This window comes from Lygodium microphyllum, chromosome 8, assembly GCF_053477565.2.
Source record: "Lygodium microphyllum isolate KBCC chromosome 8, Lygodium_microphyllum_v1.1.10, whole genome shotgun sequence".
Lineage (NCBI taxonomy): Eukaryota > Viridiplantae > Streptophyta > Polypodiopsida > Schizaeales > Lygodiaceae > Lygodium > Lygodium microphyllum.
This window is the reverse complement of record NC_141142.1, coordinates 53,901,839-53,929,772: the sequence shown is the minus strand read 5'-3', so window position 1 is coordinate 53,929,772 and position 27,934 is coordinate 53,901,839.

Below are 27,934 nucleotides of genomic sequence, written 5' to 3'. Positions count from 1 at the left end.
GATATTTGGTCAAGTTTAAAAACCATCCTGTTGAAGAGGCCCAATGGGTGTGCACTAGAGACTTAAATGCTTTTCCCACTCTGTTAACTCCACATTGAGCTAATAGCAATTGAGGACAATTGCTATCCCACCTTGGGGGTATGATGCCATGTTCCGTGCCATGGTGGATTCTGTGAGGTTTTACGGTGGATTCCGTAAACTTTTATTACCGGGGCTCATACACAAAGTGGATTCTTTGTGCGAGAAGTCGATGGGGACGCCTATCCTTTTCTGGCGTTTTGTTAATTTGATGTGTACATGGGTGATTCCATAGCGGGTGATTCTGCAAAATACATATTTAAATTAATAAACGTTTATGAGTTTAGAGTGCACACTCGTGATAAATAAGGTTAGTATTGATTTCTAACCAATTTATTTATGTAGCTGAAGACTGCTAGGTATTCACTTTTGTCGGTTTAATTGTATTATTTTACTAACGATTGCGAATGCTTCAGTTGATGTGTAGAGATAGCAGCGGTGGCAGTGGAAAGCATTGGAGGATAGCATGTATTCAAATTTATCGTCAATATTTTGATGGGCGCGTGTCTTAGGCATGTCGCCTATATTTTATCGTGCTTATTTATCAAGGCGCTTGATATTTATTTATTATTTTTGTATGCGCATGGGCACACGATTTAGATATTTGTATTGGACATTGTATTTGGGTACGGTTGACTTCTTGGGCACCCATTAGCTTTATTTCTATTTGGCACAAAAGCAAACTCAAAAGCTAAAGCATGCTATTTTGTAATTTGGGCTATTGTTTGAGCTTGAAGATGATTAATACATAAAATACATGCTTTGTGGAGCACTCACACAAGGCATGGGGGGAGATTGCACCCAATTGGTCTCTTGTTCATGTTGTGCAAGTCTTCTACATTGATTTGTGTGCAAAAAGTAGAGTTCTTTTGTTCTTGGGGACCTTTTGACTCTCACTATGCATGCTTACGGCATCCGATCTGTGCACCATCTATACCCACAGGGATGGCACAACTTGCTTTAGGGTATCCTTTGCCTATCTTTAGTGGAAGTCTGAATGAAGATGCAGAGTAGCATATCAAAGACTTTCAAAAACTTATGTTCAATTGTCAATTCAATAAGGAAGTGCATAATTTGATGTTCTTCAACATGACTTTGAAGGAAAATGCAACGCAGTGGCATTACTGACTCGCAGCAAGTTTGATTACTAACATGCAAGGGTTTTACACCACATTTTGTAGGGAGTTCTCTCCTAAAAAGGGGTACCCACAAGCAATAGTTCCTTATAAGCCCATACAAAATTAAATAAATACTTGAGGAGCATTGGAAAAATATCGACATAAAGAAACACTTATTAATTTTTATAATGATATTTTACATATTAAAATGGATCTCATTTAAAAAAAGATTATTTTTTAATCAAGTGATAGTACAATGCTCAAGCTCACTCCTCTACTCATGGCCTCTTTGAAGATGGCATAGCCTCATCATGTAAATGTTGCTCTACTTCTTTTAAAGATTATTGATTAATTTCTAGAATTGATCTACTTCTTAGTAGGTACCTTTTTCCATATTCTGTAAGCACATTTGGATCCTTGATCTCTCTCATTAGGCCAAATATTGTATATGCTAAGTGATATTTACCACGTCATATGTAGCAAAACCAAGGCCTTGACTAAAAATTTGTAGAGCTTCATGTTTCTCCAAAAACATTATCCTTGCACTCCAATTAATAGGATACCCTTCAAGATATATTGATAGGATCTTCAATGCAAAAAAGAGGAAACTTTGATTGTTTCTTGAGAACTTGTGATGGAAAACAAAAAACTTTGGAAATATGAGGTCTTTGGTATAATGATCCAAGGAAAAGTTCTTGCCTAAACCTTCCTTTTATTCATTGGTTGCATGATCAATGAATCCATCCTCATATAGAAATTACTAAAAAGTAGTAAATGTGCATACAAAGTTATAGTAAAATTCTTATAGAAATCAATATGGTACCCAAATGATCGGACCTCACCCAACTAACCCCCACGGCCTTGCCGCCATGAGTGACTAACTATAAGCTAGAAGACCTCTTTGAACTCTAAAATGTTGCATCATGTAATAAAATTTTGTGATGTAATCATACATTTATAGACAATGGATTTTTGCTGCAATGTGAATGTAATCACACATATTTCTTTTGTATTCCTACATTTCTTTGATTTGCATATGTGATAGCCTGCAATTTTGTCATAAAAAAGGCTAAAAGCATGTGGCTCTACATCAACAAATTATTCATTTGATAAGAAATGTTTGTGCTATTGCATCTAAGTTGTACTTCATTGATATATATTTTTATCATTGTAAATGCTTGGCTTGGAGCTATAAAAGCCATTGCATATGTTCTTTTATTTTACAACCTTAGGAATCTTTCCTAGAATACATGCAACACATAAGGCTCCTACCTTAGTCTTTATGTATGCTCAAAAACATTTGATTTAATAAAGGTTCAAAAGGGTGCAATTGGGGTTCTTGGGAAAAAGTGATCGAGGAGGTTGGAGCATGGAAGATTGTGGTGTCTCTATAACTTCCCTCTTCCCTCTTTTCCAAACTCTCTCTTTGTCCATCCTTCTTCTTGCTCTACCTTGCTGTTGCAACTACGGATCTTGAGTGTGTAGAGAAAGAGGAGGAGCTTCCTCATCTTGTTTCTTGATGAGTGTGGGATTGTCTTGAGTCTTTTGTGTGTGTGTGTATTCATGGCAAGGGAGGTGTGTTTGTGGGTTTCATGGTGAGGAGCAAAGCTCCAAGCATATACTTTGCTGCTTGGTACCCTGGTTTTGTGCTTGTTGAAGTGTTGGGTGAGAGCCGGTGGGTGAGAGCTGGTCATTCTTGGTTCCATTGCCGGGACTAGACTAGCCATGAAGTCTGCAACGAAGAGGCTGCTTGTGGATGGTCTCATGTGTAAATTTCTCAATAGTAAAACATGAAGAAGGAGAATATTTCTTAGAAAGAGTATACATCTTGTTTCTTGTTTTTTTTCCTCCTTTCCATGGCCACATGGTGACCTGCATCACTCTCAAAAATCTAGCAGGCAGCAATTCGCCACTAGGCATCATGCTATTTTCAAATATGGTATCATCGGAGCATAGGAGATGGGCCATGAGCACATCAACAATGTCAAAGAAGGTGAAGGTGCTAAGTGGAGTTGCAGATCCAAAGAGTAATAAGAAGAAAGTTAATAAATAAAGAAGTAGAATATATGGCTACTTGGAGTTATAAAGAAGAAGAAAAAAGAAACAACAACTTGTTCTAAACCTTGTGTCTTCATCTTTGATAGCCTACCTACTCCCTCTATGTCTCGCATGACACCAAGAAGAAGTGGAAGAAGGAGAAGAGGAAGTAAGAAATAGCTTCAACGGTTGGGAGAAACATGGTGATCTGTTCTACTATCGTCTCTCTCTCTCGCAAATGAAGGCAACCTGTTCTTCTCCTCCTCTGTTATCCATGGAGATCTGTTTTGCTCTCGCTTCCCTTGCCGATTTATAGTAGACCATTCATCATTTTTAGAATTTCATCCACGTGGCATCAGCAAGAAATAGCAACTAGAAAGAAGGATAAGATAATCTTTACTTTTATCAAAACCTTAAAATCCTAAGGTCTTATTAAAGCTAGTTCATATACAACATATCAATCTTTACTTTTGAAAAGAAAGCTAAAGCATTTGGATGTAGCAGGAGGGAGAACACCAAAGATAAATCTTAAGAGTGGGAGTGCTCTTCAAGGTGATCACTTATGGGTTTTACACCTTTTTGGTGTTGAAGTGGTGCAATTTCCCTATTTTGCCCTCATGAAGATGGTGTTCATTCCAATAACAAAGTTGCATGGTATTTCTTCCTTATCATTCATTGTTTATTGAAGAACATTGTGTGAAGTGGGAAAATGAGGTCAAAGATAAGAGATAGTGGTTGTTGAAGAGGTGGACAAATGATCCATGAAAGTGAGAAGAAATGAGAAGAAGGATATGAAGTTTTTCTTGAAGCTTACAATGGAAGTGTACTATGGTTCTTTGGTTTGCGGGAGCCCACCAATTTAAGTGTAGGAGGAATGATAGGCTCCAATTTTGTCATAAAAAAGGCTAAAAGCATGTGGCTCTACCTCAACAAATTATTCATTTTATAAAAAATATTTGTGCTATTGCATCTAAGTTGTACTTCCTTGATATATATATTTATAATTGTAAATGTTTGGCTTGGAGCTATAAAAGCCATTGCATATGTTCTTTTATTTTACAACCTTAGGAATCTTTCCTAGAATACATGCAACACATAAGGCTCCTACCTTAGTCTTTATGTATGCTCAAAAACATTTGATTTAATAAAGGTTCAAAAGGGTGCGATTGGGGTTCTTGGGAAAAAGTGGTTGAGGAGGTTGAAGCACGGAAGATTGTGGTGTCTCTATAACTTCCCTCTTCCCTCTTTTCCAAACTCTCTCTTTGTCCATCCTTCTTCTTGCTCTACCTTGTTGCAGCAACTGTGGATCTTGAGTGTGTAGAGGAAGAGGAGGTGCCTCTTGATCTTGTTTCTTGATGAGTGTGGAATTGTCTTGAGTCTTTTGTGTGTGTGTATTTATGGCAAGGGAGGTGTGTTTGCAGGTTTCATGGTGAGGAGCAAAGCTCGAAGCATATACTTTGATGCTCGTTACCCTGGTTTTGTGCTTGTTGAAGTGTTGGGTGAGAGCCAATGGGTAAGAGCCGGATATTCTTGGTTCCATTGCCGGGATTGGGCTAGCCATGAATTCTGCAAAGAAGAGGTTGCTTGTGGATGGTCTCATATGCAAATTTCTCAATAGTAAAACATGAAGGAGAATATTTCTTAAAAAGAGTATACATCTTGTTTCTTGTTTTTTTTTCTCCTTTCCATGGCCACATGGCGACCTGCACCACTCTCAAAAATCTAGTAGGCAGCAATTCCCCCACTAGGCATTGTGATGCTCAAGATTGCTATTTTCAAATATGGTATCATCAGAGCACATGAGATGGGCTATGAGCACATCAACAACATCAAAGAAGGTGAAGGTGCTAAGTGGAGTTGCAAATCCAAAGAGTAATAAGAAGAAATATAATAAATAAAGAAGAAGTAGAATAGACGGCTACATGGAGTTATAAAGAAGAAGAAAAAAGAAACAACTTGTTCTCAACCTTGTGTCCTCATCTTTGATAGCCTACCTACTCCCTCTGTGTCTCGCACGAGACCAAGAAGAAGTGGAAGAAGGAGAAGAGGAAGCAAGAAATAGCTTCAACGCCTAGGAGCAACATGGTATTATGTTCTACTATTGTCTCTCTCTCTCGCAAATGAAGGCGACATGTTCTTCTCCTGCTCTGTTATCCATGGAGAAATGTTCTGCTCTCGCTTCACTCACCGATTTACAGTAAACCATTCATCATTTTCAGGCCTTCATCCACGTGGCATCAGCAAGAAATGGCAACTAGAAAGAAGGATAAGATAATCCTTAATTTTATCAAAACCTTAAAATCATAAGGTATTATTAAAGCTAGTTCATATGCAGCATATCAATCTTTACTTTTGAAAAGAAAGCCAAAGCATTTGGATGCAGCGGGAGGGAGAACACCAAAGATAAATCTTAAGAGTGGGAGTGCTCTTCAAGGTGATCACTTATGGGTTTTACACCTTTTTGGTCTTGAAGTGGTGCAAATTTCCTATTTTTCCCTCACGAAGATGGTGTTCATTCCAACAACAAAGTTTCATGGTATTTCTTCCTTATCATTCATTGTTTATTGAAGAACATTGTGTGAAGTGGGAAGAAGAGGTCAAAGATAAGAGATAGTGGTTGTTGAAGAGGTGGACAAATGATCCACAGAAATGAGAAATATGAAATTTTTCTTGAAGCTTACAATGGAAGTGTTCTATGGTTCTTTGGTTCGTGGGAGCTCACCAATTTAAGTGTGGGAGGAATGATAGCCTCCAATTTTGTCATAAAAAAGGGTAAAAGCATGTGGCTCTACTTCGACAAATTATTCATTTTATAAAAAATGTTTGTGCTACTGCATCTAAGTTGTACTTCATTGATATATATATTTTTCATTGTAATTGCTTTGCTTGGAGCTATAAAAGCTATTGCATATGTTCTTTTATTTTACAACCTTAGGAATCTTTCCTAGAATACATGCAACACATAAGGCTCCTACCTTAGTCTTTATGTATGCTCAAAAATATTTGATTTAATAAAGGTTCAAAAGGGTGCAATTGGGGCTCTTGGGAAAAAGTGGTTGAGGAGGTTGGAGCACGGAAGATTGTGGTGTCTCTAGAACTTCCCTTTTCCCTCTTTTCCAAACTCTCTCTTTGTCCATCCTTCTTCTTGCTCTACCTTGGTGCTGCAATTATAGATCTTGAGTGTGTAGAGGAAGAGGAGGAGCCTCTTGATCTTGTTTCTTGATGAGTGTGGGATTGTCTTGAGTCTTTTGTGTGTGTGTATTTATGGCAAGGGAGGTGTGTTTGTAGGTTTCATGGTGAGGAGCAAAGCTCCAAGCATATACTTTGCTACTCGGTACCCTAGTTTTGTGCTTGTTGAAGTGTTGGGTGAGAGCTGGTGGGTGAGAGCCAGTCATTCTTGGTTCCGTTGCTGAGACTGGGCTTGCCATGAATTCTGCAAAGAAGAGGTTGCTTGTGGATGGTCTCATGTGTAGATTTCTCAATAGTAAAACATGAAGAAGGAGAATCATTCTTAGAAAGAGTGTACATCTTGCTCTTGTTTATTTTTCTCCTTTCCACGGCCACATGGTGACCTGCACCACTCTCGAAAATCTAGCAGGCAGCAATTCACCACTGGGCATTGTGGTGCTCAAGATTGCTATTTTCAAATATGGTATCATCGGAGCACAGGAGATGGGCTATGAGCACATCAACAACGTTAAAGAAGGTGAAGGTGCTAAGTGGAGTTGCAAATCTAAAGAGTAATAAGAAGAAAGATAATAAATAAAGAAGAAGTAGAATAGACTGCTACATTGAGTTATAAAGAAGAAGAAAAAAGAAACAACAGCTTGTTCTCAACCTTGTGTCCTCATCTTTGATGGCCTACCTACTCCCTTTGTGTCTCACATGACACCAAGAAGAAGTGGAAGAAGGAGAAGAGGAAGCAAGAAATAGCTTCAATGCCTAGGAGCAACATGGTGATCTATTCTACTATCGTCTCTCTCTCGCAAATGAAGGCGACCTGTTCTTCTCCTCCTCTATTATCCATGGAGATCTGTTCTGGTCTCGCTTCCCTCACCAATTTACAACAGACTATTCATCATTTTCAGGCCTTCATCCACGTGGCATCAACAAGAAATGGCAACTAGAAAGAAGGATAAGATAATCCTTAATTTTATAAAAACCTTAAAATCCTAAGGTCTTATTAAAGCTAGTTCATATGCAACATATCAATCTTTACTTTTGAAAAGAAAGCCAAAGCATTTTGATGCAGCGGGAGGGAGAAGACCAAAGATAAATCTTAAGAGTGGGAGTGCTCTTCAAGGTGATCACTTATGGGTTTTACACCTTTTTGGTGTTCAAGTGGTGCAATTTCCCTATTTTGCCCTCATGAAGATGGTGTTCATTCCAACAACAAAGTTGCATGGTATTTCTTCCTTATCATTCATTGTTTATTGAAGAACATTGTGTGAAGTGGGAAGAAGAGGTCAAAGATAAGAGATAGTGGTTGTTGAAGAGGCAGACAAATGATCCACGGAAGTGCGAATAAATGAGAAGAAGGATATGAAGTTTTTCTTGAAGCTTACAATGGAAGTGTACTATGGTTCTTTGGTTCGCGAGAGCTCACCAATTTAAGTGTGAGAGGAATGATAGCCTCCAATTTTCTCATAAAAAAGGCTAAAAGCATGTGGCTCTACATCGACAAATTATTCATTTGATAAGAAATGTTTGTGCTATTGCAACTACGTTGTACTTCATTGATATATATTTTTATCATTGTAAATGCTTGGCTTGGAGCTATAAAAGCCATTGCATATGTTCTTTTATTTTACAACATTAGGAATCTTTCCTAGAATACATGCAACACATAAGGCTCCTACCTTAGTCTTTATGTATGCTCAAAAACATTTGATTTAATAAAGGTTGAAAAGGGTGCAATTGGGGTTCTTGGGAAAAAGTGATCTAGGAGGTTGGAGCATGGAAGATTGTGGTGTCTCTATAACTTCCCTCTTCCCTCTTTTCCAAACTCTCTCTTTGTCCATCCTTCTTCTTGCTCTACCTTGCTGTTGCAACTACGGATCTTGAGTGTGTAGAGAAAGAGGAGGAGCTTCCTGATCTTGTTTCTTGATGAGTGTGGGATTGTCTTGAGTCTTTTGTGTGTGTGTATTTATGGCAAAGGAGGTGTGTTTGCAGGTTTCATGGTGAGGAGAAAAGCTCCAAGCATATACTTTGCTGCTCGGTACCTTGGTTTTGTGCTTGTTTGAGTGCTGGGTGAGAGCCAGAAGACATCATCAATATGATGTTTTCCAAACTTTGTTATAATAAAAGAAATCCATAAAAACATGTAATGGTATAAAGATTGTGAGCTTCACCTAACGACTTGCTACATTATGTCATAGATATATTTGAATATCTTGGTAAATCTTTAATTTAAAAGATTCACATGTTTCCAATTCTACACTTGGCCGCTCCCTAGTATCAAGATGTCCTTAATCATTTTATTGGTGAAGAGACTCAAGATACTGAGGGTGCAATTGGCTTGCTATTGATATCTTTCTATCTCTTAGGCAATCTAAATACATGTGGGTGATTCACATTTAGGACACCATTGGTCTGTTGGGATAAAGGGCAGTGCCCATGTGTGCCCGTAAGGGCCAGGCTGTACATAGTACATATACCTATCTAAAACATTATTGATGTACACTCTTTAGTACCACAAATTGTGTGTCTCTATCCCTTCTTTCTCTCAACCTACTTCTCTACACAGAAGCTCCATTGCAGTTAACCCAACAAAGTGGTATCAGAGCTCATGCAATCAGGAGCTTGGCATTTCTTCAGATGTAGGAGCTTGAAGTTGAAGAAGAGTTCATTGTGAAGAGTCTGCAGGCAGGTCAACAAGGTTTGAACCTTGAAGCTTTCCACTTCATTTGAGCTTGTTGGCAGCCATCATTGGCCACTTGGGGACCCTCCCCATCATCTCCAACAATTGGACTAGCATTCCAATCTCTTCAAGGCTGAACGCATCATCATTTTACTTGGTTTTGATAGAGATTTGGCTGTTGGAATAATAGGGCTGAATGACATTTTGACTGCGTATGCATTATGTCTTCCTCCTAGACTTGGTCTTGGGCATTCTAAACCATGTATTCATGCTTATGGTTGATGTTACATGCTTGTATTTGATTCCAGAATGCATTTGAGCAATGATTAAAGCTCATTTTCTGATCATCTTTCCCTACAGTTCTATTGTTGTACATTCAGTACAGTTTTATGCATATTCAGGACATCATACCTCACTGTTAGGAAATTTGATATGTTTCTATGCAAGAACATTATGGTGATGTTTTGAGCAGCTTTGCATGACCTTTGGAGCTCAATCTCAGTCAGTCTGAGAGGTTATTTCCATACTAAATTTTTAGGATAGATTTTTCCTAAATGTTAGGACTGCACTCTTGAATTGCAGGATAGCCACCTGTATTGTCATGAATTTCAGGACTACACTCTGTTTTTGTCACAAAATTGGTATGTTTACCGTCATTAAATGCTTTTGAGACATTATGAGCAATGAACTGATGTATGTTCTTGTTGCTACATACATGGGGATATTCCTAACATACTAATGAGTGGATTTTGGAGTATCCATTGCTTGGCATTAGATGTCATTTACTGTCATACAGTTATTTGGCTGTGAATCATGGCTAGCAGTAGTGAAAAACATCGTATGCATATCAAGAACTTGAAGAAGCACACAACTTTGTGTTAGAATATAGGCATGGGAATCCACCCTAAGCTAGGGTTAGGGTTTCCCCTGCCCCTTAAGGCCATTCACATACATCTACCCTTATAGACTGTTAGAATATAGGCATGGGAATCCACCCTAAGCAAGGGTCTATAAAGGTAGATGTATGTGAATGGCCTTAAGGGGCAAGGGAAACCCTAACTCTAGCTTAGGGTGGATTCTTATGCCTATATTCTAACACTTTACAGTTTGGCAAAGGCAGTGCTATAATATCTTGTTGCAAAAGAAGCAAGCAAAGCCGATTAAAGTAAAGGGAAAAAAACCAACTAATGTAGAGCAGGATGACTGGGACGAGCTAAATGAGCTTGGACGCTCGACCATTGAGCTATCAATTTTCGATGCCTTGTTGTTTAACATTGAAGGGTTGGATTCTGCTTATGAAATTTGGAAGTGACTACTTTTTGGAAGAATTGTATGCCCAGAAGAGTGCTGGAACAAGCAAAGTCTACTGGCTGAAGAAACTCATGGATTTGCTTATGAAAGAGGGTACTGCAATGTCTACTCACCTTAATGAGTTTAACTCCATTTTTAGTCAACTTTCTGCTTTGAAGTTTAATATTGATGACGAGTTCAAAGCTATGTTCTTGCTTTGCACTCTGCCAGAGAGCTAGGATACCTTCAAGACTACTATGAGCAATTCTAATGCTATGCTTTTGTATGATGCTGATGTAGAGAGTGCTCTACTCATGGAAGAAATGAATGGGTGGAACAATGCATCTAGTAAGTCTTCCAGTGCTTTGCATACTAGAGGCAGATCACAATAGAAAGGAAAATCTAATAGCAAGGGACACATTAAATCACGTAATAAGGATGTTGAATGCCATCACTATGGCAAGAAGGGTCACTTCAAAAATGACTACTATAAATGGAAGAAAGGGAAAGAAGACGGATGACAACAAGGAAGAGAAGAAAGAGAATCATCCTGCTAAGAAGAGCAATGTATAGATCGAAGAGGTGAATGTAGTTAGCCATGAGAGCGACAGTGGGAATGATGTACTCTTTGTCTCTTCATGTTTCAGTGCACATGCTTTGATAGCTGATACTACAGATGATGACATGCACACTTGGACTTTGGATTCAGGTGCCTCTTTTCATGTCACCCCTCACCCTGAGTGGTTTACAAACTATATAGGAGGTTGACATGGTGTTGTCCATCTTGGGGACAATTATGCATGTGACATTGTAGGCATTGACAGTGTGCAACTGCGGTTTCAACATGGATTTGTCTTCACTCTTCAGAATGTAAGGCATATACCGTATCTCAAGAAGAGATTGATTAGTACCGGACAACTAGATGACGATGGATTTCATACCACCTTTGGCGATGGGAAATGGAAGATCTGCAAAGGATCTAGGGTTATTGCTAGAGGCTCAAAGAGTGGTGCTTTGTATCCTCTCCATGTATCTAGTGTGTGTGACCATGTTGTTGCCCCGACCGAGCAGTCAAGTGTTTCCTTGTGGCATGGCTGGTTGGGACACATGAGTCAAACGTGAATGAAATTACTTTCTCATTTGGGTTACTTGCCTTGTCTTTGTTATGCTGATTTTGAGCACTATGATAATTGTGTTTATGATAAGTATGCGCAGACATCTCATAAAAAAGTCTCATTCACTGAAATCTTTGCCTCTAGAGTTAGTACATTCCAATGTATGTCAGATGCCACGATTATCTCTAGGAGGAAAGAAATACTTTGTCACATTTGTCGATGATGCTACACGGAAGGTTTGGGTTTACCCTATTCATAGCAAGGACGGAGTGCTTGATAGCGTTCAAAATTTCTTGATATTGGTAGAGAATTAGATTGATAAGACACTTAAGTGTCTTTGCTCTGACAATGGTGGGGAGTGCATGTCCAAGGCCTTTCAGGGAATTTGTGACAGTAAGGGGATAAAGAGGGAGCTCATTGCCCCTGATAATCCACCCCAAAATGGAGTTACAGAGCGCATGAATCAAACCACACAGGACAAGGTACGTACGATGCTGTCTCATGTTACATTACCCCATGGCTTTTGGGTAGAGGTTTTTATGACATCCGTTCATTTGATTAATAGGTCATTGAATAGGTCTTTAGGGGGGAGAGTCCCTCAAGAAGAGTGGTCCGGCAAGCCACCTTCATATGCTCATTTGTGAGTGTTTGGCTATGCGAGGCTTTTGTGCACATAATGAAAGAAGAGCGCAGCAAATTGGAACCAAAGTCATGTAAATGCATATTCCTAGGATATGGTGATGAGGGTGAGATGGGGTACAAACTAAGGGATCTCAAAAAGAGAAAGATAGTATGCAGCAATGACATCATCTTCCATGAAGATCGCATGCATAAGCAGCCCATAAAGATTGAGGAGGTTAGAAGGATTTTTTTCAGGGAGGATGTATCTGTTGGACAACAGTTTATGCCCAGTGGGACAACAACATATACATGCTATAAATACTCTTGAAAAAGTAGGAAATGGTGTTGGAAATGACCAGCAAGGTATTGTCCATGATACCACAGTTTCACCTTGAAAACATGCTGTTATGTGACAGCCTAAGCTGTCAAGATAGCATGCTGGAATTTCAGGACATCAACCTGTACTTGAAAAATTATAGGTTCGTATTTCACGATAGCAACATGTACATGTCGAATTATAGGCCCGTATCTCAGGACAACAACCTGTAAATGCAAATTTGCAGGCCCATCAGCTAGTAATTCCAATCCTTCATTGCGTAGATCAACTCGACTTTTAAGGCATCCAAATAGTTTTATTCCTGGTGGGCAGTATGCGGTAGATTATGTCATGTTGACGGATTGTGGTGAACCGTCATGCTTGAAGGAAGCAATGACTAGACCAGACAACAAGAAGTGGTTCAAGGCCATGCTGTTAGAGATGGAATCTCTTGAAAAGAATACTCCTTGGGACTTGGTGCACTTGCCTAAAGGGCATAAAACCCTTCCATGCAAGTGGGTTAACAAGATGAAGGCCACTTTTGGTTCCTCGCCAAGTACAAAGAAAGGTTGGTTGCAAAGGGTACAAGCAGAAACATGGAATTGACTTTGATGAAATCTTCTCTCCTGTAGTCAAGATGACTACTTTGATAACCATATTGGGCTTGATTGCAGCTCAGAATATGGAGCTCATACAAGTGGATGTAAAGACTGCATTTTTACATGGTGATCTACATGAACACATATACATGCAACAGCCTGAAGGTTTTGTGGCTAAGGGCAAAGAGAAGATGATCTGTAAGCTCAAACACACTCTGTATGGGCTGAAATAGGCACTGAGGGAATGATATCATAAGTTGATACTTTCGTGCAGTCTTAGGGCTTTCAGAGAAGTTAAGTTGATCATTGCTTGTACACCAAGAAGGCAGCAAATGCTAGCATGATTATCTTGGTTATGTATGTTGATGACATGTTGTTTGCTGGTAGGGATACTCATGCCTTGGATTCATTGAAGCAAAGTCTTGATGGTAGCTTTGACATGAAGGATCTTGGTGATGCCAATCACATTCTTGGGATGCAGATACTCAAAGGCAGTTCCATTGCCTCCATATGTGCAACTTAGTGCAGAGGACAACCCTACATCTAATGATGAGAAGGCTGAAATTGCCAAGATTCCTTATGCTTCAGCCGTTAGCAGTTTGATGTATACTATGGTTGTTACATTCCTGACATTGCCTTTGCACTGGGAGTGGTTAGTAGGTACATGGCAAACCTTGGCAAGAAGCATTGAGAAGCAGTGAAATGTATTATGAGATATCTCAAGGGAACAAAGGATTTGTGCATCTACTTTGGTAAGCATAAGACATCTGTTGTTGGCTTTACGGATGCAGACTATGCTGAACATGCAGATTGTAGGAAGTCCACTACAAGGTATGTGTTTAAATTCACAGGGAGATCTGTCTCTTGGATATCTAGGCTACAGAAGTGTGTTAAAGTATCTACTATGGAGGCAGAATATGTGGCTGCCAACCATTGAGGCATGCAAAGAGACCTTATGGCTGTCACGTTTGGTTGCTGAGCTTGGAATTATTGAGGTTCTTGTCCTCCATTGTGATAGGAGGTCAGAGTGCTATCGTGTTAGCACAAAACCCTGTCTTTCATGCAAAGACAAAACACAAAACATTTGAAGTATCATTTCATAGAGGGGTACTTGACAGCAAGTGCATTGAGTTGCTCAAGGTGCACCCTGATGATAACTCTGTAGACTTTCTCATGAAGGACCTTCCAGTAGAGAGGTTTACCCATTGCAGTAGATGATGGGTATTGGATAGGTATAGTCTTTTCAGCTTTGTATATACTTAGACTTAGCTGATTCTTTTCCTCTACCTTTGGGTACATTGCCTTTAGGGGGGAGGTTGTTGGGATAAAGGGTAGTGCCCGTGTCTACCAGTAAGGGCCACAGGCTGTACATAGTACATATACCTATCTAAAACATTATTGATGTACACTCTTTAGTACCACAAATTTTGTGTCTCTATCTCTTCTCTCTCTCAACCCGCATCTCTACACAGAAGCTCCATTCTAGCTAACTCAACATGGTCTACTTAATTTTTCTTTGGATCTTCTTTGCTATGTGAATAGCACAAGGACACATGCCCTAGTTTTCTATAGTTCTAGCAAGTCATCATTTTCCATGGCTAGATCATTCCTCTCCCTCTTCTATGCCCTAACATCATGATAGGTAGGGGCCTATAATCCATTAGGATAGGATGACTCTCTTTGTCATAACATAGAAAGAGGTTAGCATATGTGAGAGCGGATTTTTGGAGCCTGATTTAATGCATAAAAAGTGGCATGGGAGGCATAAAGAGCAAATTTTCGTGGAAAATGAAACTGTTGCAGATCGATGAAGTGGAGTTTTCCTAGATAGATTTCCACGCTAGGAACCAATGCAAGTCTTCGTTTGTCGATCGGAGTCTGTTTGACCCCCCATTTAATCCCCACAAGGTTTTGCATTATAAAGAAACTACATGATCTGAGAGCCAGGAAAAGCATGACAAATTCATAGATTTCGATGCTACAAAGCTAGCCATCCAACCAATCAATCGCGATTTTGATGTCGTTTGCATCCCGGATGGAGACAAAACCACTTACCAGGTAGTGTGAACATGCAAAAATTGAACCAATTAACTTCTAAGGTTAATGATTAAGCTAAGGGATTAATAAAAATATGTTTTTTCAACATGGGGAAGGGAGGGGGTGCAGTTTTTTGGCGCCTCATCAATTATAATGTTGATGGCTTTTGAACCGGGCTGATTGATCAGAGATGGAAGGCATATCCCCGATCTACATGTTGAGGACTTCAACCTAACAATATGCACATGTGATATGATGTGAGGAATGAAAATATCTGATTTCAGTCTTTCTATGTCCTCTTTCTCTCTCCTCTCTGCACCTTGTTCCCATGGTTCAATCTATGTGAGAGAGGGGTGGGATGATTTGAGAGATTTTGAATGGGAGCTAATGCTGAGACATGATGGAGCATATATCGATGTTTGGAGGAGCATTAGTAGTTGCTAATGAGTGTTAGCAACCTTCCAAATGCGAGATACATGTGAGATAAAGCGCAGTTTTATGAGTAAGTGATAAATTTCATCATTTTATGATAACTCTAAATTCTAAATGGTTGAAAATGGATGTTCTTGATTGTCAATGATCTTATTTATGAGAAAAATTAAGAAAATCAACAAGAATCAATTGTTTATAAAATTTTCTATAAACATGTGATACCTGTAAAATTGTAATTTTAAGGCAAATCATGGATTTTGGGGGTTTTGATGTGTTAATGGTATTCGCTATGGGATGAAATGAGAGATGAAAATTATTCTTAGTAAATCTAATCAAGCTACATTAAAAAATCAAGAAAAAATATTTATTGATAAATAAATAGAGAAAAATAGGAAAAATAGGTTTTTATGCTTTAAAAATAGAAAGAAAAAATATACGTGTTTACGGATGTATGGTATGATTGAAGCATGAGATTTAGCCTCAGTTTAGCCCTATCTTTATGTTAAAGTAGTATTTATTGCTCTTTATGAAAACAAATACATAAAGATGCTTTCTAAAACTACCATCGAATGCACAACTCTAAATGATAGGGAGAGGAAATGGTAATAAATGTTGATTACATGTTGAATCTGATTTTTTTAAATGGATTTTGCATATAGGATACATGTGTCTTGAAAATTGAAAGGGTTTAGTAGCACAAGCATGCTCGATGCTGACCCTATGCAACACATCAATTACGTTTAGAACAAAGGCATGAAAAAAATAGTTTCGCACTGTCACAATGCTATTTTAAATGAATAAAAATGGTTAAGCACTATGAATCATTCATAGTTGCATCGCATTCAACACATGGTATCATCTTGGATATGGCAATTGTCTTCATAAACATTGACTTATGTTGAGAGTGAGGTACCCCAAGCCGTAGGGCTAGATATTCATTTCCTTTGGGGAAGTGATAAGTGAGGATTATCTTTTATCTCTTGGATTTTTTTAAAAAAAGAGGGGATTATGTATCGTATGTGCTTGATGTGTTCACGGTGCATCTCGGGGCTAATCCTTGAGGTGAAGGAGAGCCGTGGCAATTAGTTGAGGGGTGCTCGCTATGTTTGTTTTACGTGGTGGACAACATAAATGTGTGTAAGGTTCCCTATGAGGAGTTTGGGAAGGGTTAACTACCATTGGAATACGAGCCATACAAATAAAAATATTTAAATTAGAGGTTAGAATGGTGTGTAGCCTCCTGATTTGTGAGACTATGGGGTGTTTTGGTTGAGCATAAAGGCTCGGCTAGAGCCTTAGAGCCAATGTCCGGCCTGTTTTAGTCCTAATAGGTGGTGCATTTTCTAGGAACTGCTAATAAGTGGCGGTATTCTAATCTTGATTGATAGGGACCCATTTATTAGTGTATGCTAAAAGGTAGTGAAATAGACCCAAAATACTGTCAAGCTGAGCTTTAGAAGCAAGAAAGAGATGAACAATAGGCTAAACAGTGGGCTGAAACCATTAGGGGATATTCTCCTCAACAGAGTGGTCCAATATCCCTACAAGGGAGGGGTCATAGCAACCCTAGTTCCATGAATAATTCATTTGGAGGAGAAGGAAGTTCTAGTACTTCGAGTACTTCCCCTCTCCTAGTCGATCAGCCCACTTGAAGTGGGGTTATAGTTTCCATAGTTTAGGGGACCTTTAGCAAATCCGGTCATCATGGTGCAACCCATTGCAATCCCAGTAAGAACGCTAGACTTTCTAGCCTTAAGATTTTCCTATACTCATTTTTAATGGAGTAGCAGAGGAAGATGGGAAACTTCATATTAATGAGTTCCAAAAGTTAATGTTCAACTATTGAATCCAAGATAAAGGACACTTGATGATGTTCTTTAATATGACTCTGAAAGGACGAGTTGCAATATGGTACTACAACCTAGAGGCTAGAACCATAACTACGATATCGATCTATTTTTTGCGGCCTTTCAAAGAGAGTTTGCCCCTGAAAGGGGAGGCCAATTGGCTATGTATTCTCAATGTAACACGTCAAGAACCTCATGAGAATATTCGAGGCTATGCCAAGAAATTGAAGGAAGTATTTTGTAAGTTGCAGACTTATATTCCCATTCTAGCTACTACTCAGCTACAATACTTTTTGCATGGGATGGACTTTAACATCCAGGTGCAATTGAGCAGTGTTGCTCTTGCTGACATTGATATGGCTATTACACGAGCAGAGGAGGTAGAGTTGCGATTGCAAGAAGCCTATACCTCTAGGGAAAATTGCAATCCGAGTATGGGTGCTATAAATCCTTTGGCATTGACAAAGGAGGTCAAGGAACACCCATGAGTACTTACAATGTAAGAGAAAGCATGATTCAGAATGTGCCCATGTTGCTAGCTCCTCATATTGTGTCCATGCCTATGTTCAGTCAGATGGCTCCACCAAATATTGGAAGCCAAATGACAAATTCTAATGTTGTTCCAAGAAATCAGTAGCCAATTCCTATTCAAGTGGTCAGGCCACTGGAGCGACAGGTAGACGATTACTGTTATGAGTCAACTGCCTCGAATGTCCTTAGTGAAGTTAAGGATATGATGAAGCACTATACATTGACATGATCGTTGAACAATATTGGCAAATAGCTTTTGATGTCAATTTCTTTAAAAGTAGCAAAATTTGATAGGGAGTTGATGCCCTGAAGAGGGTGCCCTCTCAAGATTCAATTGTAGGTGATGTGGCAGCCAACATTTCCCTAGGAATAGTCCAAATGTTAAATGTGATATATGCAGTAAAAGTCTGGCCACTTAGCTAGTACCTATTGGAGTAAGATTAGCTCGCTCTAGCAAGAAAGTAAACAACCAGGTCTAGTGAACCATCGAGCACAAGGGAATAATCTCCAGCAAGATGAGGGACCAAAACAAATACTGTAAAGAGGGAAGACTATTGTAGTGGAGCTGCCTAGTGGTAGTGGAGTTAGCCTTATTGAAGCAGTATGTGTCAATAGCACTGAAGCTTCTAATCTATGGCTCATTACAAGAGGTCAAAAGGGTAAAGACAATGATAAAGACAAGGTAAAACTTATCGAGGGAAACCCTAAGCAAGATGATAAGGGACACAAGTCCTTAATCTTGATTGGAAGGTGGACCCCTAAAAGCCATTGACAATAAAGCAAAACCCAAGAAGGATAAGGAATTGCCATGGGAGAAGGTAAAAGCCAAGAAAGAGGCACCAAAGCATGTTCAAAGACCAAAGGAGAGAATGGTCTGGCGAGAGAAGAGAGCTATTGCTAACTATCATGAATTTGATTCAGCAAGTTCTCTCTGCAAGGCCAAGCCAGATGTAAATCTCCTGCAATTGATCAAGTTATCTCGAGGAGTGAGTAAACAGTTTAAGAAGATCCTTCACATTAGGTATATCGTGGAGCCCTTGGGCATAGCACAGGTAGGAGATGATTAGTTTGAGTATGCTGAAAAGCATTTTCCAAGCCATTGTGGACATGGTATCCTCCCTCAACATTATGAGTTCGGAATTAATGGAGAGGCTAGGGTTAGAAATCCAAAAATATGGCTCCATGATTCTCCGAATGGTTGATGGCAGTTTAAGACAACCTGAAGGTTGCATCATTAAAGTCCAGATGATCGTCGCTAATGTGGAATGCATTTTGGACTTTAGGATTATCAAGTTTGCAAGGCGGTCTAGTTATATCCGCTGATCAGTTGATCTTTGGTAGAGGCGCCAGATGTGTAGTAGTGGATGCCTACCCTGAATCTCCTTAGAGTGAGAGAGTTCATTTATCTTTGTCAGAGTTATATACATTAGATGATCCATCTACTAGTGAGATGTCATCAAGTGATGAATCCAAAGAGGGGTCCACTACAGAGGATATCTATCAGATAACTTTGAATGAATCGATAGAGGCTCAAGATAGAATAAGAGACGTGGACATAATTGAGTTGGACCTTGGGGCAATGAATAATTCAAAGCTAATTAAATTAGGATCCATGCTCAATTTGGAAGAAAGGGAGGACTATGTGTCCTTGATTTAGGGTTTTCACGACATCTTTGCTTAGAGTTATGATGAGATGAGAGGTATTCCTCCTAGCTTGGCTATTCATACTATTCTCCTAAAGGAAGGTAACCGCCCTATGTGTCAAAAGTAAGGCATATGCCTTTTGAACTAAGAGACAGGCTATTCGAGGAGTTGACACAATTACAGAAAGCTTGTCTGATATTTTCGATACAAAAGACAGAGTGGTGTTCATCATTAGTCGTTATCAAGAAGAAGAAGAATAATCAAATTTGACTTTGCATAGATTTAAGAGAGCTTAATAAGCAAATGGTTAAGGATTACTATATGTTACCATTCATTGATAAGATTTTAGATCAATTAGTAGGTAGGAAAATCTATTCATTTATGGATTGCTTTGCTAGATATAACCAAATGGCTATTGTAAAGGAAAATAAGCTAAAAATGATGCTTATCACTGTCTTCGGTAGGTACCTTTGCGTATCGTGTGATGTCCTTTGGGTTATGTAATGTGCATGGTTCTTGGCAAGCAATGAATAACTGATAAGATCCTTGGTGATATCTCCCCAAAGGAGTTAAAATTTTTCATCGATGATCTGGGGGTAGCCACCATAAGGGATAGACAATTGATCATTTTAAGGAAAATTTTGAGCATTGCAAAGAGTTCTTTATTGCTCTTAATCCATGGAAGTGCGTCTTTGGGGTGTCCTATGGGTTGTTGCTGGGTTATGTGGTTAGTTCAGTTGGTATTGCGATCGATCCTAAAAAGATAAAGGTCATCACTGCTATGAACCTGCAACACACTCCAAAAGAGGTACATAGTTTTTTGTCATTAGTGGTATATTATTGGAGATTTATCAATGCATTGGTAGAAAGAATGTTGCCATTGACAAACCTATTATCTTTTAACTATCTATTTAGTTGGAGAGAAGCATGTTAGGTATCTTTTGAGGATGTGAAGCAAGAACTAGAGAAAACACCAATCCTAAAAGCACCCAAAAGAGGTGAGATCTTCTATATATTTTCAACAACACAACAATGCTAGTATTAGCTGCTATTTAGCACAAATTAGGGAAGAGAAATGGTATCATCCAATCACCTTTGCTAGTCGTAAATTGGGGATATATGAAATTAATTATACCTATATGGAGAAATTGTGCCTTGGAATCGTTTTCATGACAAAGAAATTAGGCACTATATTCTCTATGAGAAGGTGGTATTTTTTATGAAGGCGGAAGGACTTAGACATTTAAAAAAAAACAAGTTGTAGCCGCCTTACTATTTAGCAAAGTGGTTAATCACTTTACAAGAGTTTGATTATGAGATTAGGAGTAATCCATCGAAGCTGTAGGGCATTGTGGAATACCTTGTGGATTTCAGGGAGCGGAAGGCAATTTTAGCTGAAGGAAATGATATCGAAGATTTATTCAATATCAATATACCTTTCATCCCTTCCTGGTATATAACTATAACACATTATCTATCTACAAGAGAGGTTAGGGATGCTCTATCAAAGTCTAAGAAGAGAAAGATTAAGTAGCAAGCACCATACTTTTCAATGATAGTGGGTGTCTTGTATTGGAAAGGTGTGGATGAGATTTATTGTCGATGTGTAGTACTAGATGAGGCATCATTTATTATTGAGGAACTCCATGATTCAGCATGTGGGGGACATTTTGCTGGATGGTTCATTGCCCAGAAGCTCTATGTGCTGGATATTGGTGGCCATCAATTTTCTAGGATGCTTTCAATTATGTTAAGTGTTGTGATGTCTTCCACTGCCAAATACACAATACGAGGGAGAATCGTAAGCGGCCACCACTGCTGAATCCTATTCTAGTTATTACGTTACCCTTTTAAAAATGGGATATGGATTTTGTTGGACTAATACACCCTTCATTGACTATGAGGAAGCATTATATCATTGTAATGATGGAACACTTTTCAAAATGGTCTAAAGCTCAAGCACCGATGAAGGATAACACTAAGGAGATGGCCAATTTTATTATGAAGCAAATTATTTGCCATTTTGATCCACCTAAGGAGTTAGTACTGATCAAGGGACACACTTTCTGAATAAGGTTATAGTAGCCTTAATGTAAGCTTTGAAGATTAAGCACAATAAAACCACCCCATATAATCCGTAAGCAAACGGTCAAGTTGAGAGTACGAATAAATAGCTTATAGGGATCTTATCCAAGATAGTGTCTAAAAGTTAGCAAGATTGGGATAAGAAATTGTATGTGGTGGTTTGGGCATACAATATGACATTTAAGAGAGCTACAAGCAACACCTTGTTCAAGTTGGTATATGGGGAAGAGTGTGTCTTACCATTGGAAATAGAGCTTCCCACTATGTGATTCACTCTCAATCATTCGTTGGGTGAGCTAGAAGCATTGCGTGAAAGATTTATTTCTTTTATGCATCTTGATGAAATTCAATTGAAATCTTTATTACATCAAGAGGTATCAAAGAAGAGAATGAAGGAGCTTCATGACCTTTTTGCTAAGAAATATACATTTGTGAAGGGTCAGTTGGTGATGTACTATGATGCTCATCATGTGCTATTTTTTGGTAAAGTAGAACCCAAATGGGATGGGTTGTACAAAATTGTCCATATAGGAAAGAATGGCTCTACAGCCCTTTTAATAGACTTGTAGGGAATAGAGTTTAAAAACAAGGTAAACTTTAATAAGCTGAAGCCTTACTACGTGTAAGGGCTAATGCTGGGCTTGGTGCCTATGCAAGTCCTTTAGGATTTAGCTTTAACTTGCAGTAGGTACCAAGACAATCAGATGGGAAGAATCATTCCTTACCTTGACCATTCGTATTTAGAGCAGCATTGCAACCAAGGTTGAGTGATCTGGTGGAGTAAAGGTTATCAGGTTATTGAGTGGCAAGATAGATCTTTCACGTGGGATATTAAGGTCTACTGCCACCATTGTCAAAGGATTCTTACAAGTATTCCCATCGAGTTTAGTAAGGAAGGAGAGAATATACATGTTATACATCCTCTCTCTTTGCTCAACTTTGATTATCATAAGTACAAGTGAGCTAATTAGTATAGCATGGCCTATCAACGAAGACTGGGTCTATACTTTGTATTTCGATAGAGCTTCTAGAGGGCCGCTAAGCATGCAAATGTTGGTGTGGTCATTAAAGATCCTTGGCGTAGAGTTGTTATGAAAATAGAAGCATATCTTCGCATTGCTTTTATGAATAACATGGCGGAATACGAGGTGTTAATCATGGGACTAAATTCATCTTGACATGGTGGTATCTGTTGGTTATTGGTAAAAGGTGACTCACAGTTAGTGATCAATCAATTGAATGGGACCTATAGTGTGAGGGATCCTATGCTACGGATGTACCACCATGTAGCCTTGGATATGATGCATCTTTTTGAGGAAGTGACTTGCCAGCTTATTCCACAATGGTGGAATCACGTTGTGGATTCCCTGGACAATTATGCTTTTGTTGAGGATATCTTTTTCAATTATGGTCCTAGGGCGCTCTTACAATTGCCTCCTAATATCTGCTTAGGGATACTTTGGGGATTTCTTGCTGACACATCCTATTTTGGCCGCCAATGGTTAGTTTGGCTTATGAGTCAAGTGGCAGTTGATCACCTTGCAAATCTATCATGGACACATAGGATTGTTTATTATCACATTTTTCGGGACACCCTTTGCTATTTATGCAAGGGGGTTAGAAGCCAATAACCTGATGCACTTAGTATAGGACTGGAGGAGCCCTCAACTTTGGTCAGTCTTATGCTTCAATAGAGTTATGTCAACATCAAGGGTTTGTTTCAGCAAAATGCTATTGAATGGTCGTTTCATGATTTATTTAGTTAGGCCAAGAGGGCCAATTATTCTGCAATGTAGTGCTATATTTAATTAGGCCAAGAGGGCCATGTGTCTATCTAGTGTGGGTGCGGTTAACACTTTTGTTTTAGTGATTTGCTATATAGATTCAATGGAACCTAGGGGAGCCTCTTGTTATGCAAAAGATTCTTGTGGGCAAAGCCCAGGTGATATTTTTCCTTTATGAGTACTTTCACTCTGTGCTATATGTGTTTATGTACTTGTGGGGAATTTTTCTTTTGTTGAGGACTGGCAATCAAGGCATGAAGTCTTAGGGTTAGGTTAAGTGTGTTTGACAGAGGTCTGAGCAGTTGTCAATCTCTTGTCAAGTCATTGTCAGGAATTCTTAAGAACTGTTTTAGAAGGTAGTCCTAGTGACCTTGTTCTGTTAGCTTGTTAGGTAGCTACTTCTAAGAGCTTTTGTTAGTAGTGAGGCAGTTAGAGAAGACTACCAAAATAAAAGACGAGCAAACTTTGAATATACTTAGGATATAAAAACACAGAGGTGTGTAAAAAGGGGTTCTAACCCCTCAAATATAAAAAGGAAAAGAAAAAAATCTTAAGAGCACTTGATCATTGCCTTGTAGAGGCCTGGTAGGCTCCTGGGGACAAATCAAAACCCGGGGCCAATGCCTTGTCTTCTTAGGGATGGAATCTAGCTAGAAAAATACTAAGGAAGGTTGGAGCAAAAATAAAAGTGAGTGTAAAGAAAAGATTTAAGTGTCACCTTTGCGAGGGCTTATTAAGTTCTTAGGTATTGAGTTAGTTGAGGTCGATGCCTTGTTCTCCTTGGGTCACTACACTTAGCTCCCTCCTTTTTACATGTTTGAGTATGGAAACTTGAAGGAAAAATATCATAAAATGAAAATATATGCTGACCAGGTTATAGGAGTTCTCGCCTAGTAGGAGTTCTTAGTCTAGTTGTCCTAAGTTGGGTAGGTAGTTCAGGCCACCACCTAGGATGACTTCTTTGATGGTTCTTTTTAGCCAGTCTGCATTGGAGCAGTTGGTTAGTGACTCACTCTGGATCTCTATTAGGTTATGCTTGGCCTCTCCCTCATGGGTTTCATGCCTTAATTTTGTTAGAGGGTAGGGTGAGACATGTTCTTGTGCTTTGTTGAGTATTTTGTTTTTTGTGGCAACTTGATGCTCTTTATGGTTGTTTTTTGTGCATATCAATTCATGGATTTGATTGGTTGAGTTGCCCTATCCCATGGTTGCCAATGAGAGCGGATTTTTGGAGCCCAATTTAATGCACAAAAAGTGGCCTGGAGGCATAAAAGAGAAAATTTTCGTGGAAAATGAAACGGTTGTAGATCGATGAGATGGAGTTTTCCTAGATAGATTTCGACGCTAGGAACCCAATGCAAGTCTTTGTTTATCGATCAGAGTCTGTTTGACCCCCCATTTAATCCTTGTAGGGTTCTATATTATAAAGCAACTACAAGATTTGGGAGTCGAGAAAAGCATGACGGAAACCAGATTCATAGATTTCAATGCTATGAAGCCAGCCATCCAATCAGATCGCGATTTCGAGGGCGTTTGCACCCTCAATGGAGATGAAATTACTTATGGATAGTGTGAATATGCAAAAATTGAACTGGTTAGCTTCTAAGGTTAATGATTAAGCTAAGGGCTTAATAAAAATATGTTTTTTCAGCATGGGGAAGGGAGGGGGCACAGTTTTTTGGTGCCTCATCAATTGGAATGTTGATGGCTTTTCAACCGGACCGATTGATCAGATGGAAGGCATATCTTCGATCTACACGTTGAGGGCTTCAATAACTGTATGCACACATGATATGATGCAAGGAATGAAAATCCATGATTTTAGTCTTTCTTTGTCCTCTTTCTCTCTCCTCTCTCTGCACCTTATTCCCATGGCTCAATCTATGTGAGAGAGAGATGGGTTGATTTGAGAGATTTTGGTTGGGAGATGATGCTGAGACATGATGGAGGGTAGATTGATGTTTGGAGGAGCATTAGTGGTTGTTAATGAGTGTCAATGGCCTTCCAAATACAAGATACATGTGAGATAATGCATGATTTAATGAGTAAGTGATAAATTTCATCGTGTTATGAGATAAATCTTGATTGTAAATGGTTGAAAATGGTTGTTCTTGATTGTTAATGATTTGTTTATGAGAAAATTTAAGAAAATCAGCAAGAATCAACTGTTTATAATTATTTCTATAAACATGCAAAACCCGTAAAATTGTGGTTTTGAGGCAAATCATGGATTTTGGGGGTTTTGATGTGTCAATGGTGTTCGCATGGGATGAAATGAGGAATGAAAATAATTCTCAACAAATCTAATCAAGTCACATTAAAAAATCACAAAATTGAAATATTTATTGATAAATAAATAGAGAAAAATAGGAAAAAATAAGTTTTTTAATGCTTTAAAAATAGAAAGAAATAATATACGTGCTTGTGGATGTATGGAATATAGCCTGAGTTTAGCCCTATCTTTATGTTAAAGTAGTATTTATCGCTCTTTATGAAAACAAATACATCAAAATGCTCTCTAACCCTACCACCACCGAATGTAGAACTCTAAACAGTAGGGAGAGGACAGGGTAATAAGTGTTGATGTTGAATATGATTTTTTCTGATGCACTTTGCATATAGGATATGTGTGTTTTGAAAATTAAAAGGGTTTAGTAATAGCACGAGCATGCTCACTGTTGACCCTATGCAACACAACAATTAGGTTTAGAATGAAAGCACGAAAAGAAATGGCTTCGCATGATCAAAATGCTATTTTAAATGAATAAAAATTGTTGAGCACTATGAATCATTCACAGTTGCATCACATTCAACACATGGCATCATCCTGGATGCATAGCAATTGTCTTCATAAACATAGACTTATGCTGAGAGTGAGGTACCCCAAGCCATAGGGCTAGATATTTGTTTCCTTTAGGGAAGTGCTCAGTGAGGATTATCTTTTATCTCCTGGAACGATTGTTTAAAAAAGAAGATTACATATAGTATGTGCTTTATGTGTTCACGACGCATCTCAGGGCCAATCCCTGAGGTGTAGGAGAGCCATAGAGGGGTTGTGAGAATTAGCCGAGGGGTGCTCCTTGTGTCTGTTTTACATGGTGGACAGCACCAATATGTGTAGGGGCTCCCTATGAGGAGTTTGGGAAGGTTTATTTGTTGAAATATGAGCCATACAAACAAAATATTTAAATTAGAGGTTAGATCGGTGTGTAGCCTTTAGACGCTCCTGGCTGTGAGACTATGGGGTGCTTTGGTTGAGCATAGAGGCCCTCCGGCTAGAGCCTTAGAGCTAGTGTTGGGTCCATAGGTCCTGATAGTATGCCTTGTTCTTTGTCAATTCTTCAAGGGTGGCACTCATTGTAGCTAGCATGGGCAATTGAGTCCTTGATTGAATTGTGGATAGCAGAAGTTGGCATTGGGCCCTAGAAGCCTTTGTGGAGCTCTATACTACATATCTTCATACCCAAAGCATCCATAGTTTGTGAAGGTGAGCGATGGATGAACGAGTTCTTTAGCCTAAAGTAGCAAGGTTTGTCTCTAGAGGGATATTATTCTTGATTTGTGACACTCCAGAAGTACACTCCTCATATGTCCATGAATTAATAGGTGGCACACTTTTGTTAGGGATTAAATTTGCCCCTCAATGGTTAGCTTGAGGTAATGAGACACACCTATTTGAAGGATGCTTTGACAAGAGTACAACCATTGGTTGGTATGACAAGAAAAGAAAGATAAAGAGGAAAGAGGTGAGAAAAACACTAGAAGAAGAGAGAGAAACATAGTAAATGAAGGAAGTTGGTAGCCGTGAAAACTAGAGGAGAGAGATGAAGCAAGAAAGAGACTTGTACTATATTCTAATTGGTTGAAAATAAATGATTGGTCCTCCCATCTTTTATACATGTACCCAATGTACCCTATTTTCCATCCTTTACATCAAAGCCAACTAGGAGCTCTAGGACAAGTTGAAGAGGACAAGAGAGAAGTATAAAAACTTCTTGATAGAATTGGAAAGATAGGTTGAGGAGCTCCAAGCTCAAGTGTAGGAAAACATCAAAGAACTAAAGGAGATTCAAGAGAAATAAGACTAGGATTTCCAACACTATAGTTGGAGGAGCCTGACTTGGTGCTTGGAGATCTCTAAAACTAGCTGAAAGAGTGTGACACTATACTCAAGGACCTTCAAGAAAAATAGGTACAATAAATTTAGAACTAGTTGAAGAAGCAAGACTCTGCACTCAAAAAGAGCCTCGATTAGCTTAAAGAACTAGAATCCTCCATGAACAAGCTTTAAGATAGACTCAAGAATAAAGACCAATCACTCACAAGCTACAAAATAGAAATGGTTTAGCTAAGTACATAGATAATAGAAATTAGTCATTCAACTTATAAATGCTAAGATTAAAGTGTCCCTAGAGAAAGAAAAGATAGATCTACATGAGAGATGACATTTGGAGCATCAATATATATAGGGCCAATGGAGTGACTTATATACAAGCTTGCGAGAGAAATCATCTCCATTAACTTGTTAGGGTACGTGAGC